Raw genomic sequence first — 22,171 nt, 5'->3', positions numbered from 1 at the left:
TTAATTTGAAAAAGAGTAATACAAACTATTAGTTAACCAATTTGGTATTACATCAAAGACTTGGTACAAATGATTCATTAAAGAAGCATGATGAGAAAGTTTATCTGCCGCGTTATTCTCTTCACGACGAACATGTCCTAAGGAAGAATGTGGTAGTTTGGACATCCAGTATCGTATATCGTAGAGTAGGGACCCTATCTTGTGGTGATCTTTCCCTATGTTGATTAGATTAGTAAGTTCTAGATTGTCACTTTCAAACCAAACATAATGTAAACTTTGATACCACGCCACTTGAAGAGCATGAAGAAATCCCAAAGCCTCAGTTTGAAGTGCAGAATGTGATTGTTGTAATTTTGCGCAACCTGAAAGAATCACTTGACCATTGATGTCACGTATTATCCATCCTGAGCTGGTATATTCTCTGTCTTGGATGTACCCACTATCAAAGTTACATTTCAGCCGACCTTCAGGAGGGGCATACCACTGTTGCAGTATTCTTCTATTTGGCAAGTTGGAAGACTGACTAGTTATGGGAGCCGGTACTGATGATGTTCTGGTGGCTTCATACCATTCATCTGCTTCTTGTATTCCTTTTCTTGCTTCAGATAGTGTAGAGAGGTTGATTTTTCAGAATAAAAAGTCATTATGAGATTTCCATAGTCACCACATTATCCAAATGAGAAGATTTTTTATTTAAATAGGGGCATTCGTGTGATGTTGGAAGTGAAGTAACAAACTCAGGTTTGCTTTAAAGTCATCAGTGAATATTATCTGTCTGCCAAGGTTAACTGAGATGCATCTCCATACTGCTTCTGCAAACTGACAAGTAAAAAGCAAATGATTAATTTTCTCATCTCCATAGCAGCATCTTTGACATACCGGGTTAGCAGGAATATTTCTGGTTCTCAATCGTGTGGTTGTAGCTAGGGCTCCTGACAGGCATCTCCACAGGAAATGTTGTAGTTTTGGGGCTATTGGTAGTTTCTAAATTTTCTGTTTGAGGTCAACGTTCCGGTTTGGGGGCTGAATAGCATCATCTTCCTGAATATCAACATGAGTAGCCACCCAATAACCTGATCGGACAGTGTAGTTTGCATGGTGTATATATGGCCATTCATAGGTGTCTTGTTCTGCATGTTGAGAGAGGTATAATTGTTTTGCAAGGAGTTGATCTTCCGGGTTAAGTACACCTTCAAATATTTTTGGATCCCACTCTCTGTGGTTTTCAAACCATAAGTCCGCCACCTTTATATTTCTATCAAGAATAGGGCCATTTGCAGGTCGTGGAGGGAGGGTAGGGAGCCAAGGGTCTTCCCAGATACGGGTAGATTTGCCATTACCTAGTCTTACTTGAATTCCTTGTTGAAGAGGTTGTTTACCTTCCTGAATTGATATCCATCCATAAGATGCTGCATTTCCGGTTTCTGCCTTGAGATATGATGTTGTCGGGTGATATAGGCCTTTGTATAGTCTTGATAATAGAATAGAAGGATTTCTTAATAATCGCCAAGCTTGCTTGGCAAGGAGAGCGCGATTGAAAGCTTCCGGATCCTTGAAGTCGAGACCACCTTCTTTCTTAGGGAGTGTTTGTCGATTCCATGCAATCCAAGGTATTTTCCTTTTACCATTTTCCTCTCCCCACCAAAACCTTGAGATTACTTGGGTAATCTCATTGCATATAGTAGTGGGTAGAAGAAAGCAATTCATTGAGTACACCAGGAGAGCCATAACTATGGACTTTATGACTATCTCTTTTCCTGCTGCAGATAAGTATTTATAGTTCCACCCCGCTGTTCTTTCTTTGACCTTCTGTACGATATACTCAAACATCTCAACTTTCTTTCTTCCAAACTGTTCCGGTAAACCCAAATATTTACCTCCTCCTCCAACTTTCTGTATTCCCAAAATGTTTTGTTGACCAGAGGCTTCTTCATATCTTCAAAAAATTTGAGCTAGTTGCTCACAATTCTGGTTGATAGAACGACAAAAAAAGAGAGAATTGTCTGCGAAAAATAGGTGAGTAATCGAAGGACATTATCTTGCCAATTGAATACCATGGAGTTGTCTTGTTTGTTCTGCTTTCTGTACCATATTGCTTAACACTTCTGCGACAAATAGAAAGAGATATGGGGAAAGTGGGTCACCTTGACAGATCCCTCTGGATGGTGTGATCTTCCCATATGGCGCTCCATTAATCAGATCTTCATAAGAGACTGTTGTGACATAGTTCATTATTTGCGTAACCCATCGAGGTGCAAATCCCATCTGTCTCATTTCATTCTCCAAAAAATTTCATTCAACTCGATCGTAGGCTTTACTGATGTCTGTTTTAATAGCCATATAACCATTCTGCTAGTCCTTCCTTGACTTCAAAGAGTGTAAAAGCTCATGAGCTACCAAAACATTATCAGTGATATTTTGACCCGGAACAAACGCTGCTTGAGAATCTGAAATGATGAAACCAAGACATCCTTTCAAACGGTTGATCATTACCTTTGAAATGATCTTATAACTGACTGTACAGAGGCTGATAGGTCTATAGTCTGAGATGTGTTGTGAGTCATCAATCTTCGGAATGAGACAGAGTTGCGTTTTACTTATGTTATTATCGATCCTTCCAGTGTTAAAAAAACTGTCGAACCATGGAGCAAATATCAGGACCAATTAGATCCCAGAACTGTTGATAGAATGCTGCTGTAAAACCATCATATCACGGAGCTCGATCTGCCCCGATACTGAAGACCGCTTCTCTTATTTCTGTATCTGTAACTGGGGCTAGTAGATCACGGTTCATATCCTCAGTGACTCTAGGTTCTATATCTGCAATTATCTCATCCATGTCTGTATTTTGAGATGTAGAGAACAGAGTGTTGAAATATGTTCAACCACCTTACCAATTGCATCATCACGAAAATGCTCCACATCTTGATCATCGAGGATGGATTTGATTATGTTACGTGCTTTTCTCATCTTAGTAGTGGCATGAAAGAATTTTGTGTTTCGATCACCAAGCTGCATCCATGTATTGCTGCTTTTTAACTTCCAAAAGACTTCTTCTTCGCCATAAGCTTTGTTTAAATCTGACCTGAGTTGTGAAACTTGGGAAGGTGATATTGAGTGGTTTCTCTCTACCGCATCCAACTGATACTTTAGTAGCTGTATTTTCTCTGCCGAATTAGCCTTTGTTCGTCTTTTCCACTGTGCTAGTTCACGTCTACAACGCCTTAGTTTATCCTGAATTCCTGCTTGATTACCACTAGTACCCTTTGTCCACCCTCTTTTAACAGCATCCACAAAATCCTCATTGTTAACATGACGCTTGTCGTATCTGAACTGACCACGTTTAACTATCTGCTCTTCCTCAATGTCAATAATAACCGGTGCATGATCTGAGCCAGCAGTGGGGAGAAATTCTGTTTCCGGTGCAGGGTAGGATGTTTACCAGTTAGAGTTAATAAAGGCCCTGTCTAAAGATGATTGAATTGTCTCCTTTTGCCGCTTTCGAACCCAACTGAAAGGATTGCCTTTATATTTGAGGTCCTTCATATTACAACATTGGATCATTGTTGTGAAGTTCTTGTGGCTTCCTAAACTTCATTGTCTTCCCCCTGTTTTTTCTGAGGTTTGGAGAATCTCATTGAAGTCACCACACATCATCCAAGGGCCAGTTCGTGATATGGATATTTTTTGTAGTTTTTCCCATAGATGATGTCTCTCACTTGGGATAGGATGACCATAGATGCAAGACAAGTAGAAATTATAGGATTTATATTCAACATAAAGATCTACAAGTCTTACATCATGGGAAATAACTTGAAATGAAATATGCTTTTGCCAGAAAACAGCTAAACCTCCACTTAAACCTCTAGGTGGTACAAGACACATATCATGGAAACCCAAACTCACTCCCAAATCTCTAACATAGTTGTCTTATTGCTTTGTTTCTACTAGGAACAACATGTCCAAGAGGGTATACTCGTTGTATCTCTTCTAGACGTTGAACTGTAAGGCATTGTCCCAGACCTTAACAGTTCCAAAAACCAACTCTCATGGAACCGGTGGTGGTACCGGCCCCACCGCGACTTTACCATATTCAGCAGCATTGGTACCTGAGTCTTGGCTGCATTGAGATCCCAAATGTCTTTTCCTGGATGAAGCTGAGTCTTCTGGATCAGTCCTCTTCTTGCGTTTGCGTAGATCTTGTGCCATTCTCGCTATCATACCTGAACTTTCCCCTTCTTCCTTGATGAAAGAGGGTAGTGGGTTAAGCAACTCAATCTCCTCATTTGTCACGTCCGGTTGAGAATCATCAGAGGAGATCTTGTCTCAAGAATTGTGCTCTGGATCAATATCGGAGAGTTCATGTTCTCCTTTTTGGGCGTCAGCATTAGGAACCACTTCAGGGATTTCTATCTCTGCGGCTTCATTATCTCCAATAGGGTTACCAGCATCATCAATTTCCTGGATATGAACTCCAGGGTTACCATTCAGAGGCTCTTCTCCATCGCTATCATCATCACCATCATAGTTATCCATCCCTCCGTTCTGAAGAAGACATCTGCCAGAATCGTGTGTCAACATCCCACACACTTCGCATAAACCTCTCAAGCGTTCATAAAAGAAACTAAGCACCGTATTGACCCCTCGAGAGAATTGGTAATTCCTCTGGAAACGGAGAGGTTGATCAACATTCCAATTTATGTGCACCTGATATATCATGGTTTTTGTGGTTTTTAACCATGGTATAAGTGTGTTTTTGAGTCTTTTGATTTGTTTTCTAGGTTGTTTTTGAGTCTTTATAGGTTTATGTACCTATTAGCACAGATGGAACACAAGGGAGCTAAAAGAGGATGATTTGAAGCATAATCAAAGCATGAAGGCTGATCAACGAAGCTCGGAGACGAGATCAAGACTATGTATCGACCGATGCAATCTCAGCATCGATCGATGCAGTTGCCACAAACCAAACGGAAGTTGTTTCCACAAGCTTTAGAAGATTTACAAAATTTGCCCAAGTTTCTCTTATTTGCAATTAAGGCCCAAGACGTGTTTTAGAGTATTTATAGGATTTTTATGGTCATTGTTTAGACCTAAGTTTTATTCTGCAACCAAAAGAGATATTGAGAGCTTTGGGAGAGACAGATCTGATTTCATCTGTAGAGAGAAGATTCTTGAACTCCTTTCTTACTTCTTAATATCAACTGCTTATTATTCAGAAAAGATGTTTTGTTCTACATTGAATATGTATGAGTAGTTTGTTTGTTAGGTTTAGGGTTTTTCATAGGGTTTTTATGGTGCATTAGATCTGATATTTTAGGATTCATTATCTTCTATGATCTTCATCTTATGTTGTTCTTCATATTAATTCTTGATTGATCACCTAGAATAATACCTAGGAAAATAAATTGATATGAGAATAAAATTGATTTTCCTGATAAAACCTTTTGATGAACAAAATTATTTCTTGCAAAGAGATTTGATTTAATAATTTTGTGAACAATCTAAACTTGTTTTTAAAGCTGATTTTTAACCTTGAATTTTGCAAAGAGATTTGGATTTTTTGGTTTTAAATTTAGATAATATTTGCAGTGAGAACTGATTTATTTTACAAGAGTGTTTAGAGTTCTAGATCTGATTTTTAATTGCTTGAATCCTATTATTTGACTGATTTAATATTTCATAAATTCCTGAGAATTTCCCTAGGCCTAGCTCTTTGTTCCCTTGAATTTACAACACCTTTAAATTCTGTTTTTGCATTGTTTTTAATTTAATAATTTGATTTAGCATAATTAAAAGATTAATAAGTCTATTGTGTGATCTAGAGTCTTTGTGGATTCGACCCCTAGAATATTACAACTGCAAGGCTGTTAGTATCATTAGGGTATTACAATTTGAGCATATCAGCACCCGCACAAATTGGATCCGAGTGGTTGAGGCCTCATCGAAGTCAATGCTTAGTGTTTCGCCTAAGGATCTTTCAATACTGTCTATGACTGCTAAGTTCAAGTATTGAGTAGGGATTCCTTTGATTTGGATCCAAAAAGATATGAAATTGAGGGACAATGGATCAAAATCGGGAGACCAATGCTGTAAAACGATCATTCGATCAGCAAAGGACCATGGACCTCTTCTCAGAACCGTCTCTATTGATTCTTTAGAAGGGAAAATGTATTGGAACCTCTGTTGTTCCGCAATACGACCACGGACAATACCGACTAACCCCCACGAACGAGGAAGCGCGGTCAGCAATTGTCGAAGGTCTTGTTTCCTGGGTATCAATGGTCAGCCCATCAGATAGAAACGGTTTTCATTGGCTGCTTGTTGGACAATTGTTTGGGGGAGAGTAACCGGAGTATCCGTAATACCAAGATCAATGCTTTGGAGGGCACGACCAATGTTATCAGCCATAAGGAACCAATTTAGATAGAATCTCAGAGGGTAAAAGATAGGAGAAGTGGAATTATCGATATGATTGGGAAAAGCCCCAAATCGATCTCTTAAATAGATCTGACTCCATCGATGCTCAACTGCTTAGTAGGGCAGGGCCTTCCCTGCGATGTCGGAAGAAACCGCTCGAATGTGGGGGGAAACCACCTCACTTCAATGCCAATAACTGTTGGAATCTTCAAGAGAAGATGACATAATAGTAACCGCTGTATCGCCTCAAAAATCGCCATTCTTTTTTCCTCTAGTTTAGATTTGTCGTTATCATAATATACATAAATATGTATGAGAGAAATATATGTATATAGATAGATATATATTTATATACATAACAGAAAAAATATTATACGTAAATTTGTCAATCTCAAAGATTCGTGAAATAAATATTTAGTTTCTAAAAACATGTGTACTTCTATCAACATGTCTATTAATGTCTGTATTCACGTCTATGATTAATGCTTTTTCTTTTCTTTAATTGCCTACCAATTTGTTAAACGTTGCCTCTATTGGTCAACTGTTCACGTATCACATCACATGTATAACTGTATACAGCAAGTAATAATGTGTGGTAAAAATTCCATTAATCGTATTTGGTCAACATTATTATATGATTAGTCGTATTTGGTCCTCAATGGCGTTATATTAATTCCTATACTTTCGAAGTCAGCATCCGTGAAAGAGTTATGACCAACTAAGTTTAATCCTAATAAATTAAGACGTATAACAAATAATTAATGATGAAAACAATCTTTAAAAATATTTAACTTCAATTTGGACCATCTCCTCTCAACATCCTCCTTATTGTCCGTGAAATGATGAGACAATTTTGGGAAAAATATGCTTGTTCAGTTGTCGATGAAATCATTATTAAAGTGCGTAGTTAATTTTAAAATAAACTTCTTTGCCGAACCTTCCAATCATGTGGTTCAAGTATAACCCACATGAACGTATAATTTATCCGACGGAAAGGGCGGGTTAGTGACTATATTTATTTGCATGCTTAATTTACTTTTTTCTTAGTTTAGACGTATTATAGTCATATTCCATATCATTGAATTTAAGCATACCAAAAAAGAGAATAAGGGGGGGGGGGGGGGGGGGGGGGGGGGGGGGGGGTATTGGAGTGAGCCGTTTACAACTTATAAAATTAAAGTGCACATGGATTATACTGGCGACCTCAAATACTATAACTAGACCACACCCATTGTTTTGTGGTCATCAGGGGATAGTTATTATTTTGAAGATAAAAGGATGATTATTTTTGTCTTCAGATACCTTATATATAAAACTCTGAACGATACCTAACCTTTTAATAACCCAATAATGGATACTTTGCTTAAACAATATCCAGCAAAAATTGATATTCAAATCTGATGACAATATTAAAAGTGAACATATAATCAAGTATTAATAAGTCAAGATCATGTCAATTTAACATTATCGGTATAATAAAATTTTAAATTTATTATATATCATTAAATTTGATCATAATACAAATGAGGATGTCAAACACTAGCTTACTACAAGAAACGCGTCAGATAATGTCGGTTTATTAAAGTCAATAAGTAAACCGATGTTAAACTTTCAATTATAAAGGTATTAGTGTTACTGTTAGTCCACGAATAATCGCTATTATATTTTTAAAAAATAATATAAATTACATATTAATATTATTTTGATTTTTCGGTATACATCAAAATTTAAGGATAAAGTAGTATGAATTTAAATAAAGTAAATAAATTAAACTTTTTTTTATGATAATATATGTAGTACAATTAAGTCATATTGTATCTTACATGTCATATGCCATATATTTTTATAGCTGTAGTCATATTTCAAAATCATTATGATATATACTTTCATAAAACTTATTTCATTGGGGAGACATTTTGATATATTCTCTGTTTCGTGAGTAGTTCAAGACCGACGAAATAAGTTGAAACAGAGATTATATATGTTTCGTGAGTATTTCCCTACTAAACCTCTCATCTTTATAAGTTAAATTTTGAATACTCGACGACTTAAATTGATAGTTGTTTAAGTTTTTGCATCATTTTTTTTTATTTTGGGGAAAATTGTGTCATTGATCTAAATTACAATTATAAGTTTCCGATCTTCTGCCTAAGCATTAACGTCAGTGAATCACGGACGTTAATAATTATAAAACCGACGGTAGATTTCTGACGTTAAAACATAACGTCACTTGCTAAACCGATGTAAAAAAAAATAATGTCGAAGCTTGTTAAGTCGGTTTCAAAACCAACGTTACTATTAAAGTCAGTTTGTGGAAAAAAAAAAATACTATTAAAGTCAGTCATTAACCGATGCTAGACATAAAAAACCCGACGTTAAAAGCCTTTTTTTGTAGTGTAGGCTATGAGCTTTTAAAAAAAATAGAACTTAATTTAATTACTGTTAAATTGATGACATAAATCAACAAAGAAATATATATTGCTTTTGTCTTCCCTTTTTTTTTTTTTTTCCTTTTGCTAACCAGAACAATCTAATAACCAAAACGATACTAACATTTGAAATCGTTAGAGGTCGGAATTTATGTCATTTAATGCATGGAGTATGACCAAAAAAACACTAATAGTAGATAGTCCTTGACTGGGTAACTCGATCTCCGACCTATATCCACAAGAAAACACATCTCGCATTGTCAAAGAACTATTCAACTGAATCCGGTGAAGATAGTGAGACAAGTCACATCCAATTGGGGAAGAAATAAACATACCAAACCCTCAAAGGCTATGTTTTTGCCTTGTCAACTTCTCTCAGTCCCCTCATATGAACCCAGTGTATCTATCTCCCACCATTCATTTTCTCTTTTATTTTATTGTTTTCTTTTTAGATTTCTAAAAACGTTTCTAAGATAATAGTATTAACAAGATGAAGATAGTTTTTTTTTTCTCTCTCTTGGAGCATCTTATTCGCGTTGGCCATCTTCCCAACCACAAATCCCTCTCTGCATAAACACCTTTCAATAGATGCAACAACATATGCACTTGTCCCTCGAATTAATGATCCTCATCAAATACTTTTGTTTTCTTCTTAATTGATTAGTAAATGCGTACGATTAATTGTCTCCATGCATATATGAATTGGGTTTTGTCTTTTGAATCTTATCTATTTCAAGTTCTTAAAACTCGAAGCTGTAAATATGGTGAACTTCTGTAGTTTGTGGATACTATTGATGTGGATATAATATGACGACGTGGATCTATTTTTCAGTGTGGTAGGCTTCCGCTTGACTTTTAGCCATTAACTTATAAATGTTCTTGTGGTAGTTGGCATGCATATCGCATTTAGTTGATATATATCGTACTGTACAAATGTTATCCCTTATATTGTTTTACTTACCATGTCTAAGCAAATGTAATTCTTACAAAAAATTTGTGCGACTCATCTATGCTTTTAGTTCCAAAAAGGGTAAAGGTGCGGAATTTGGGCTGTATATGTATACAAAAATATTACCCACACATTATCCAAAAATCGAAACGAAATATTTAAAGTATTTTGTTTATAATCCTCATAGGACAGGAGAAAATATTTACATCAAAAGTCCCCTCTATAATATATAGTACATTGTTTGGTTTAGTTGGCTAAAGGTTTATTTATATAAAAATTCGCTATATGGTATAATTTAGAATTTGTGATATTTTGGTAGTTTTTAAAAACAAACTAGAAGTTAGCATCTTTTTTTCCAGAATTTCTTTAAAAATCATATATCATAGATATTTTTATATAGAATAAGCAACTTAAATAATTTAGTTTGTTTGTCCAAAAAAAAAATAGTTTTAGTAACATGCATACACTAAAAAGTAAAAGGATGGATGTCATGGAGTTACTTCGAAATAATTTTGAAGTTAGTAATACAATTTTTGTTTGAAAAAAAACGTATAATAATGATTCTATGCTAACTAATAATTATAAAAGGTAACACATGCATATGTACAAGGTTAGGCATGATTCTGCTTTTTTCTGGTTTTCAATATATAATTTATCTCGGAAAAAGAATTGCTCAAGTGTTTACGTATGTGCACCATTATATTCGACAGTTTTGTTTACCACGTGGAATTTGGAAACCAACTGGCAAGATTAGCCAAGGTTCAAAATATAAATCAAACCATTTTCATGCAACTAAACATAATAATTCAAGCTGATCTTCCGCATCAATCGGCGCCATGAGGTTCTACAAAATTGCTATGCGTTACACAACTAAATGAGAGGCATATATAACACCGAGAAAACACATATATTCTTGGATCCTTAGGCACACCTAGAAAATGTTATCAATGGTTTACCACAAGACACAAATATAATGCATGCATATATCACTACAAGAAAACATAAAATTTCCGATTGCAAGTTGCGACTTAAAACACAGTCGCTAAATTTAGCAACTGAATTGCGATTGTTTTGCTACTGAATAGCTACTAAAATAAAACAGTCGCCTAATAGACGCTAATTCGAGACTGATGCATCATGTCGCAGTTTAGTCGCCAATTTGCGACTAATTTCAAGACAATTTTGACAGTCGTGAAACATTGCGACTAAGCAGCTACTCACTAGCGACTGATATATTTAATTTGGGCCTTAAACTAAATTTGGGCCGTAACAAAAAGGTGAAAACCTAAATCGATCTCATCCTCATCCCCGAGATACCCTACATCTCATTTCTCTTCATCCGCCGAGAAAACCCTAGATCTCAATTGCTCTCAATCGAGAAAACCCTAGATCTTCATCCTTGTCCTAGTATCTCTCGATTTTGATGGCTGGAGTAAAGAAAAGAGGAGGAGGAAGAAGAAACCCCTCTAATCAAACCTCTGGAACCTCACGAACGGCGAATCAAAGACCCGCTAATCTTCCCAGCCAGTATGCCTTCACGCCGACGAGCCAGCGAGACCCATACACTGATTCTCAGGGAATTCCTGTCCCAATCCTCCAGCCTCCAGCGAGACCTACACCTACTTACTGAGACTATCCACCTCCGACAAATCTGTTCTAGAACACGAGGAGCTTTCCTGGAACATCCCCTTCCAGCGAAGCTCCAATCAGGCGTCTTTTTCCTCAACCTCTCGCCTCCGTGACGAATCCACCAGAATTCTCGAGTCCACTTCGAGAGTCTCCTCAACCGTCAGTCACGAATCATCATCGACAGTCTCCTCAAGTCTCGAATCTACCTCGACAATCTCCTCTACCTCGACAGTCTCCTCACGTCTCAAATCATCGACCACCCTCTTCTCAACCTGGTCAACCTCGAGCAACTTCTGCATCGCATCACAGTTCTCAAGCGCAAAACTCACATGAGGAAGAAGAAGCTGATTCTGAGGATGACGGTTTAAGGTAATCAAATCTCTCAGCTGATGTACTCGCTTCTTTACATGACATGCTTGTCCAACAAGGCCGTGAGTTGTATACCACTGTCCTCTCTCCCTCATTAGAGCGTGGAACTACTTGGTAAGATTAGAATTTTTAGTTGATTATATTGATTAGAATTTTTAGGTTTGTTTGTGTTTGGAACACTTGTGTTTGTGTTTGATTTGAATTTTAAGAATTTTGTATTTTTGATTTGTTTATGTTTGAAGGTTTGTTTGTGTTTGATTAGAATTTTACTTTTGGTTTGTTTGTGTTTGAAGGTTTGGTAAAGACAAGTCATCACTTACCCGAAAGATTACAAAAGTGTTTACAAACAAGTTTGATGGTCCATATTACAGTTGGGGTTGTGTTTCTAATGCAAGAAGAGAAAAATACTTCTTGGAATTGGCAGTAAACTTCTACTCTTTTCAATTTGATTTCTGTATTTATAGGGTTTTTTTTTTAGTTTTTTTATCACTAACACTGTCTTATTTTGTAGAAAACACACATCTGGGATCCCTCACTAACCGGTGTGGTTCAAGAAAAATTCTATACCATTTGTCAAAAACGTATGAAAGACATGGTTTCCAAGGCAGCATCTCAGCGAGATCAAGTGAAACCAAGTTGGATTGAGAAAATTATTTGGAATGAAATGTGTGACTATTGGAACACAGAAGAAGTCATGGCAAAGAGCGCAACCACTTCAGCAGCTCGAATGTCTGACCGTAATGGTCTTGACCCTCACAAGCATGTATCAGGGCCGAAGTCTTACTTACAAATTGAACAAGAGATGGTGAGTTACATCATAACCTTTTCATTGTTTAATTAGTTGACATCAGATGGTTCCTAACCTTTTAATTTTCTAACATTTCAGGAAGTGGAATTGGTAAGACCGCCAACTATTCCTGAAGTTTTTCTCAGGACTCATACCAAAAAAGATGGTACTTTTGTAGATAAGAAAGCGCAAGCAGTTCATGAGGCATATAAGAAAAAGAAGGAAGCTAAGTTTGCTGCTCTGGATAATGATGAGTCTTCTGATGGTACTTCACGTCGATCAGAGCTATCTCACGAGGAGGATGATGAGCTCTTTCTTGAGGTAATTTGCTTCTTTCTAATAAGCTGTTAAGTTTTTCATTGTTAAGTAATTATGTTAACTTTTTCTCTCTGTTTTGTTTATGCAGTCTACTTTCATAATTGATAGAGGAACATACTTTGGAGTTGGAAGCCTAGGGAGTTACATCAACGGAAAGCGGAAGTACCCTGGAAGCTCTTCTACTTTCACAAGCCTACAACAACAGCTTGAAGAAGCTAACCGCAAAATAGAGCAACAAGCAGCTCTACAAGCAGAGCGTGACGCAGAGGCTTCACGGGTTGCAGCTGAGGCTTTACGGGTTGCATTTGAGCAACAAGCAGAGATCTCACGCTTGGTGAGCTTCCTCAAGACTAACCCAAACTATGTCGCCTTCCTCGAGTCTCAAACCAATGACCCAAACCCTGCTGATGTTCAAAGTTAGGTTCCTTCACTATCCCTCCTTCCCTCATGATTATGAAAACTTTTGTAATATTTGCGACTTGCACTCTTGGATGTTTGGATGTTTTCTGGAACTTATGTTGGATGTAAAATTAAACTTATGTCTTTGTTTAATTTCATATTTGTTATGTTTTAGTTATAGTTTTCATAATCAGTTTTGGTATTACAAAATCAAATAATTCATTTTTACCAGAATTTTTTTAAAAACATGATAATTAAACAGTCGTAAAACAATCACCGAAACGTACACAAAACAGTAACCAAAACAGTCGCAAATGAGTAACCATATCAGTCGCTAAAGCGTTGCAATTCAGTCGCAACTTTAGCGACTGTTTGGCGAGGGAAGAACGACCACAATTATCAGTCGCTAATGAGTAGCTTCGTGTCGACTGTTTAGCGACTGATTATTTTAGCGATGCACTGTTTAGCGACTACGTATGTCAGTCGTCAATCAGTCGTTACTAAGTAGTTTGCGACTGTATAGTAACTGTTTTTGTAGTCGGCAATTCCATATTTTCTTGTAGTGTATAGGGAGTCCAAATTCATAAAAACCTAGCATATATTTGTGAACGCATTACGCATAGTTCCTAAGTTCCATCTGCTTAAACGAAAACGTTAGACCACTTAAAATGGCGTTAGCAGCAAAAACAATCCACGAGGCACGAGGTACTAGCTAGTGGCTAAAATTCGAGAAACTGCCTATGAACTACTAAAACGAAGGAATGGTCAGAAAAATCCATCTTTTTCAAGTTCTTAATAGTAAAGAATAATATAAAATAAGATGACATGATAAGATATATAACATACCACTCATATATTTAGTACAAAAAAATAAATGTTCAGTATAGTATTGATAAGGCAAGACTAGACAAGACGAGACAGGTCCAAACAAATTAGTGAATGATTGGTAGGACGAGATTTATGAGATGGTCCGGGTTATAATGTTAAGCCATTTTCATGAACATATATACGAGTTGTTTTAATATGATATGCAAATCTCTTGTGGTCTCTCCGGTGACCACAACAGATTTCATTTGACAATGTGATCTTCTATATAGCAATCAATTCACGTTTGGTATACAAAGCCCGTATATATATGCCAAACAAAACAATTAATTCTTACGTCCACCAAAATTAGATTTCAAACCAAGGTTCCAACTAATTTCAAGACTAACATCCATTAGGGTTCATATATAGTTCATAGTTAATTAGTTATCAGTTATCACATATTGGAAGATAGGTTGGTAGAAAGAGATCGTATAATATTCAAATTAATTAATTACTTGTAATGTTATTCTTCATCATCCGAGAAAAAATAATCAACATAAAGGATGAATTCATTAAATAAAAAACATTGAAAAAGAGGTTCGGATCCTTTAAAATACCCGATTGGATCTCGTCGTCAAGTAATACCCATAAAACGAAACGAATATCTGGATATACCTGAAGCCAAACTAAACCCATAACGCCTTTAACATTTAGTTTCCTGTTTAGTCGGATAATTCAGGTGTTTTCAGGTAATTTGAGTTCATTTCGATTCAAAGTAACCCAAACCATAGTACTCATAGATTTTTACTTCTCGTTTTACTATTTCCATTTCGATCAAATTCAGAGTTTTCAGGTATTTCGACTAATTTCGAGTTGTTTGAAACTTGGATAGATTCACATTAAAATTACTCGTACCAAACAATATTCGAAAAAACTATTGATTCGTATGTCCGTTCCCCAAACATCTTCACCTAAAATTAAAGTATCAAATGATTTTTTCTTCACACAAATGATATCGAACACATTTACACATTTTTCCTCTACCAATATTATTCCTCATCTTTGAAAAAATAATCTAATTTTAAAAGTTATAATATCAAAGTATATATGAACAGACAAAAATATGACAGTTTAATAAGTGAATATTAATGATAGATTAGCTACGGATTTATAAATTTGATTCTGATTCTAATTACTTCCTTAATTAGCAGAGATTAATATTTGTCTTCAAATAAGTTCTTTTTCTAATAGCTGATATGTTTATTCAAAAGAATAGCTGATATGTAGCGACGTAATTACAACATCTGAATTGTTTAATTTGATATGCTGCTACGCTGTCACATTATGTAATTGTACTAACAGTTATATTTATTGTTTAGCTAGTGATTCAGTTAGAATCACCTGTTCCAATATTAAATATAGAACATCAACAATAGTGTTCTTGTAAGTGAAGTGAAGTCCTCATTTTGGACCACTTTTAAGTTTCTTGGATCTGAAATATGTGAAAAGAAACAACGCATTAATTCATAGTTACATCAAAGTTTATATTGTTGTCAATATTATTTATTAATTAAAAATTCCTTACAAAGTCAAATTTTATTTTTATATCCTAGTGGTTAAATTTCTATTATTTGAAGATTAGTGTAAAGTTATAAAAAGGTTTATAATGCAGATAATTATAAACAAGGTCCTACATACGTTACAAACCATAGACATAATTAAGAGAATCTGGCACTGATAATATGATTCTTATTGTTGGTGGAACCAGAGACATCATATCACATGGTTATATATAGGACCATGGTAGGGGCTGACCATAGATAGGCACCTCCCTTTGCTTAAACATGTTTCAACGTATTATATACTTCTTCAGATAAAATTTCATATATTTTTTAATGACCGTGCTTGGTAAAGTAAACCACAACTTACATTGTCAATTTATGTGGAAAATCTGATATAAACACATAATTAAGAAGGCATATATAATGGCTGTGTATCTATTATCGTTTATATGCAAATAAATATGAAGATTCAAATTCTACTTTACAAATATACTTCAAAAAAAAACTTTGCTGTGTATATCAGTATATGCAGTGTTACAAAGACATGTGATTTTAATTTCATATGCGTTTGTAAAACATGGGGAGTACTTTGACGAGACATGAAAGTACCCTCCAAATAAATCTTAGACTCGTGAGTCGTGTTCAAGTTTGTAGCTCAATGCTCATAGTCATATAATATTGCTTCCCAATTTCCCAATGGGTAATGGATGTAAAATAAGAGCATTTTAAGAAGAGACGGTCTAAGTATATCTAAAATAAGAGCATTTTAAAAGAGACGGTCCCTAGTCTCAAAATTATTGAGAATGAATAACCACACAACAGAAACTTCGTGCCCAATATACATGAGGATTTGGTCTACTTAGATGAACCCACAACATTTTTGTTGAAAACGTCTTTAACAAATAACAACTGTCCCTCTACTTGCCCTCGAGCAGTTGAGCCACATCAGTGAAATAAGAAAGACATACCGTGGTCCATATCCATCGGTTTCCTGTCGGTTCAGTACCCGCGGATTACGGTAAATTATTTACGTACTCTTTTTGACGAATTTAAAGCTCTTCGTAATTCCGTCAGTTATTCCTTGCTTTGAAACTTGTTTTCTTTTTAGTCTAAGCTAAAATGTCTACTTTTATTTCACTACATAAAGAAATGTCCATAGTTTTTATACAAATGAAATGGGGCAAGAAAGGAAAAAGAAATTAAAATGAAATGGTTGGCCATTTTCGATATACGACAACATTTTAATCATTTTGAAAGCACTACTTTATTCATAATCATTATAAAGCATATATACAACTTTTAAAAAATCTATTTGAGTGTTCGTTTTCCACATCTATATATTAGTTCATTCTTATTTATTCTAGGTCGGTGTCCACGCTTGAGTGCAAGTTTCTTTTTTCAATTATTGTTGTACTAATTTTATGTTACGTTGATATGTAAACTTTAGATATTATATATTAATAGGCCAAATTCTTGAAAATTTGAATCTGAAGTTTCTCTTAAATTCTTAATTAGCCAGAAATGGTACATAAAAACAACAATCACTGAATTATTTTTCTGTCCATATATGTATCTGAAGTTCAAAAGAGATAGTGTTATAAAGACTTATGTCAAATCATGTTTACTGTTAATTTCTAACTAAAAAACAATTGATAATGAATGGAGAGGTCCTAATTATTTATATACCACTTGATAATTTTTTCTATTTTCAATGTGGGACTTATTACACACTACAAAAATTTTGGTTTTTGATAGCATTAAAATATAGCATTTTTTATAGTTATGCCATTAATGACTTACCAAAAAATTTATGATAGTGTTTATAAAAGTGAAATACTATCATAAGTTTTTTCTAGAAACATATTACCCCAAAATAAAGCTATAAAATTTTTTAATAGCATATATCATATTAAAACGCTATCATATGGTTGGCGGATAGCCAAATTTTTGGCTCCAACATAAAAAATTTCTAAGTCTCTTTTCCCTATTTTTGGTTCCAACATAAAAGATTTCTAAGTCTCTTTTCCCTACTGTTCGACAATTTGCCTTTTCCTCTTGTCACTCTTTTCGTCTTCCCCTTTTCATTTGTTACCCTTTCGTTCTCTCTTCCTCCATTTGCCCAGAAAATCTCTCTTCAAAATCCCACTTTGTGTGAAACACAAAACAAATCTCACTTTGTAATCTCACCTCTCTTCGCAATTTTCTCGGCCATAGTCCTCTTCCAGCGTAAAGTTGTTGTTTTTAGGGTTTTTGTTTCAATGGGAGTTTCTATGGATTCAATTACGTTAGGTTCTGCTTTTGATGGGTTCAATTTCGTCAGAGTTTTGCTTCAAATTGAGTTTTCTAACTATTTAATGTTTTATTTAATTTTAGGTTTCCGATTTAGAGTTTTCGATGGGTTCAATTTTGTTAGGATTTTGCTTCAAATAGAGGTTTCAAAAGATTTAAGATTCTATTTCAATTTGGATTTTCGATTTAGTGTTTTCGACTTCGTATTCACATTGAACATGTTTGTTTATGTTGTGTGAATCTATGATGTCTACTTTTCAGACATTTGAGTTTATCTAATTGATTGTTTACGCAGATCGATTTAAGACAGACAAAGAATTATCAGTTAGTAATTGGCATAGTGATTTTATAGTTTATTTGTTATTTGAGTGTCTGATTGATGATGAACTAATTATCACATTTGAATATAAAATTGGTGGTTGAGCTGTGGTGTTATTTTTCTAACATGGACAAGGGTTGGGCTTGGCTTCCAAGGTATGCATTTGTTTCTTATTGATGTTTTTGTCTTTTCTTAGTTATAGTGATTCTAAATATTGAAAGTGTGTTATATGTTAACTTAATTACAGGGCTAGCCTTGAGTATGGGGAAGGAGCTAGTAATTTTGTCTATTCATCAGCAAAGAGATTGGGTGATTTTGTTGACATGTTATGTCCCTGCATTGACTGTCATAATGTCTGCCATGAACGAATAGACACAATATTAGATCATTTAGTGATTAGAGGGATGGATCAGAAGTATAAGAATGAATACATGTTGGAGTAAACATGGAGACATTAGGGATCAGAAGACAGCTGATGTTCAGACATCTGAATTTGAGGCTTATAACTTGATTTGGACTGCATTCTTTGCAAGTGGAGTAAATATGCAGTGTCAGGGAGACGATGGAGATCATCAGGATGAGGTTGAAAGTAAAGCTGAATGTGAATTTAGGGAGAAGTTGAAGGATGTTGAAAGTCCACTCTACTCGACATGTCCTAACTATACTAAGGTGCCTGCAATCATGGCTCTCTACCGCATTAAAGGTAAAAGTGGTTTATCAGAAAACTATCTTGACCAGTTCATGAGTGTAATTCATGACATGCTACCTGTGGATAATGTCCTACCAAAATCCACATACGAGATGAAGAAGTTCTTCAAGATTTTTGGTTTTGGTTACTATTGAATTCACATATGCAAGAATGATTGCATCCTTTATCGGAAACAGTATGCAGATTTAGTAAGCCAGTGATGTTAGTCTACTATAACATACCTCCGACTATGTCTATGAAGGCTGAGAATATCATGTTGACAATGTTGATTCCTGGACCAACTGCACCAAGCAATAACATTGATGTTTATCTTGCACCTCTGATAGATTATCAAAATGATTTGTAAGAAGATGGTATTGAGGTTTATGACTCATTCATGAAGGAGACTTTCACACTTAGAGCTATACTATTATGGAGTATTAGTGACTATCCAGCTTTAGGAACACTATCTGGAGGTAAAGGGAAAGGGAAACAAGGTTGTAATGTATGTGGCAATGACACCACATAGATGGTTGAAGTATAGTCGAAAGCATGTTTATTTAGGCAACATGAAGTGTCTCAGGCCTGGACATCCTTATAGACAAAAAAGCATGGTTTGACAATACTATTGAAGATGGAACTGTGAACATAACTGGATCTGACATACTCAATACACTTAAGTACTTTAAGAATGAATTTGGAAGACTTTTGGATAAGAAAGGTAAGAGAAGTAGAACCGATTTATGTGATGAGGATGCAAATTCACAAGAAGAATATGAAGAAGATACAGATCAATGGTGGTGGAAGAATCGATCAATTTTCTTCCAGTTGGCTTATTGGAAGGTTTGTATTTACTAATCTGCTATTATATGTGTACTACTGTCTTATGTCTTTGAGCTAACTTTAATTTTCTTTTCTGTTAGGATATATGCTTGTCCGTCACAACACTGATGTGATGCATGTCGAAAAAAACATATCTGAAGCATTATTGTCGACTCTTATGCAAAGTGCAAAATCAAAAGATGGCTTGAAAGCACGAAAGGATTTGGAAGATATGGGGATCAGAACACACTTACACACCGAGGTGCGGGTAGAAAAACTTATCTGCCTCCAGCACCTTATTGGCTCTCAAAGGTCGAGAAAAAGAGTTTTTGCATATGTAAATATCTCAAATTGTGTATCAGTGGTCCTCCTGTTATTGGTGGTTTGAAGTCGCATGATCATCATGTTCTTATGCAAAATCTACTTCCTGTGGTGTTGAGAGGTTTGTTGCCAAAACAACCAAGAATAACAGTTACTCGTCTATGCAACTACTTCAATAGATTATGGCAACATGTCATTTATCCAGAGAAGCTAATTGCCTTGGAGGCTGAAGTTGTGGAAACAATATGTCAGATACTAGATTGGAGTTCAACTGATGATGTTATTGTTGGGGAAAGAGAATTTTGTTTTACTGAACCAACATACAAGATTGGTCGTATAACACTTGGTCCTAACGCAAAAACTGTTATTGTGACGTTTGTATCAGAAAAATGCATTTTCCTGGAGGCCTACACAAACCATTACCTCACTTGGGCAAGTTATGGGATATAAAATTGCATGACCTACCGATAAGTTGATATTGGAGAATAGTGACTCCGCAACTGAAAATAAGACTTCTAGCCTCCACGATAATTTCTTAACTTAGTTTTTGATTTATTATAAAATTGTGTAATTTTGAAGCTCACTCAATAGGTTACTAATATATATGCCTAAATTCATAGGATATATCATCACATAGAGTCCTCATTCTTGGTTGTAATAGGGATAAAGTTATTGCAAAAGATATAATGGTTGCCTCTGATCCAAAAGAAAAGGTGAACAATATAACACTAGGTCCGACTGTTGTTGTTGTTAAGGTTGATATGGTGGTTAAAGCTGATACGTTTTCTGGAGAACAACTACTGAGATGTCATTCATGAGTGATTCACTTAATGCAAACATCGTTTGGCCTATTCAGAAGACATAATTTATAAATATAACACCGCTAGAGGAAGCACCAAACAGATCAGCACCTACAGTATGTAACTGTTTACACATTTTGTATTTTACTTGATTCAAATATATTTCATGTCTTGGGAGTTGTGAATGTTGGTGCATGCATGTGATGGAATCCTGATAAAATATTTTGAAATTATAGAGTTTAAGTAACACCTCCACTACCAGTAAAGTTGCAAAGCAGATGTGCCTATTGCTAGATGTCCAAAACTCTGGTAGCATAGTTCCAGTTGCAGAAGGGCGAGTTTGTTCGACCAATCCAGCAGATGTAGTCCATTTCGTTCCCTTAGGTCCAAATGCTAGCAAGGTCTGGGTAGAAGTTTCAAAGATTGGAGATGCAAAAGTGTGGAGACCAAATTCAGAAAACCAATTCATTTTCGACGCAATAACAACTACTATATCTTGGCCTACTAATAGACTATACTTGAGTTACTTTGTCTTTAGTTGCTTTGAACTTGGTATGTTGTACTATTTCAGATGTTTATGACAATAATATTTTATCTTTCGTATATTAGCTATATTGACTGTTAAGGACAACCCAAAATGCATAGGGAAATATTACAAATTAATAATATATAAAAAGAAAAAAAATGTAGTGAACGTTATTGTCACAATTTATTAACTCTATGAATGCTAATTATTTATAGCTAAACAACTATGCTAATATAAAATATAATATAGCAGACAAAACCACCATTAATATTCAAGTTTAGATGATGGTGTCGATCGACAACATATTGGTGTCGCTTGACACCTTTTGCGACACAAGAACAAAACCGAGTTTCTCAAGTTCTAACGTTTTACAAAGTTACCCTAAAGTTTTCCTTAATTGGAACATAAGTGTTTGTCCTGTTTTAGACGTATATAAACTTTTTGGGTTTTAGAAACCCTTATCTTTTATTTTTACAGCAACTTTTGAGATAGACATTCATAAAGCTTTGGAGAGTCAAGTCAGAACTCATCCTGTTGAGAGAGATTTCAAACTCCTTTACTCTGTTATTCTATGACTTAATGCAGTTTATTCAGGTTATGATGTGTCTTTCATTGATTATGTCTGAGTAATCAGTTTGTTAGGTTTAGGGTATCTCATTAGAGATTTTATGGTTTGTTGAATCGATTATTGGTTGAGATTCTTTATATTTTTGTTCTTTATTGATTGATTTATCACCTAA

The 22,171-nt window shown here is 35.2% G+C and overlaps 2 pseudogenes across 1 annotated transcript; one reads left to right on the top strand and one right to left on the bottom strand.

Annotated features, from left to right (window-relative positions):
- LOC147934148 (uncharacterized) lies at positions 1-6,670 on the bottom strand (annotated as a pseudogene).
- Positions 6,671-17,614: 10,944 nt separating this feature from the next.
- Positions 17,615-20,527, top strand: LOC104723747 (uncharacterized; annotated as a pseudogene). Its single transcript, XR_757418.2, has 3 exons — positions 17,615-18,429; positions 18,522-19,805; positions 19,886-20,527. The product of XR_757418.2 is annotated as an uncharacterized LOC104723747 (transcript).
- Positions 20,528-22,171: the final 1,644 nt, after the last annotated feature.

The sequence above is a fragment of the Camelina sativa genome, chromosome 11, assembly GCF_030686135.1.
Source record: "Camelina sativa cultivar CO46 ecotype springtype chromosome 11, ASM3068613v1".
In the NCBI taxonomy this organism is placed as follows: Eukaryota; Viridiplantae; Streptophyta; class Magnoliopsida; order Brassicales; family Brassicaceae; genus Camelina; species Camelina sativa.
Note: the sequence above shows the minus strand (reverse complement) of the source record. Positions and strands in the feature narration are given on the sequence as shown.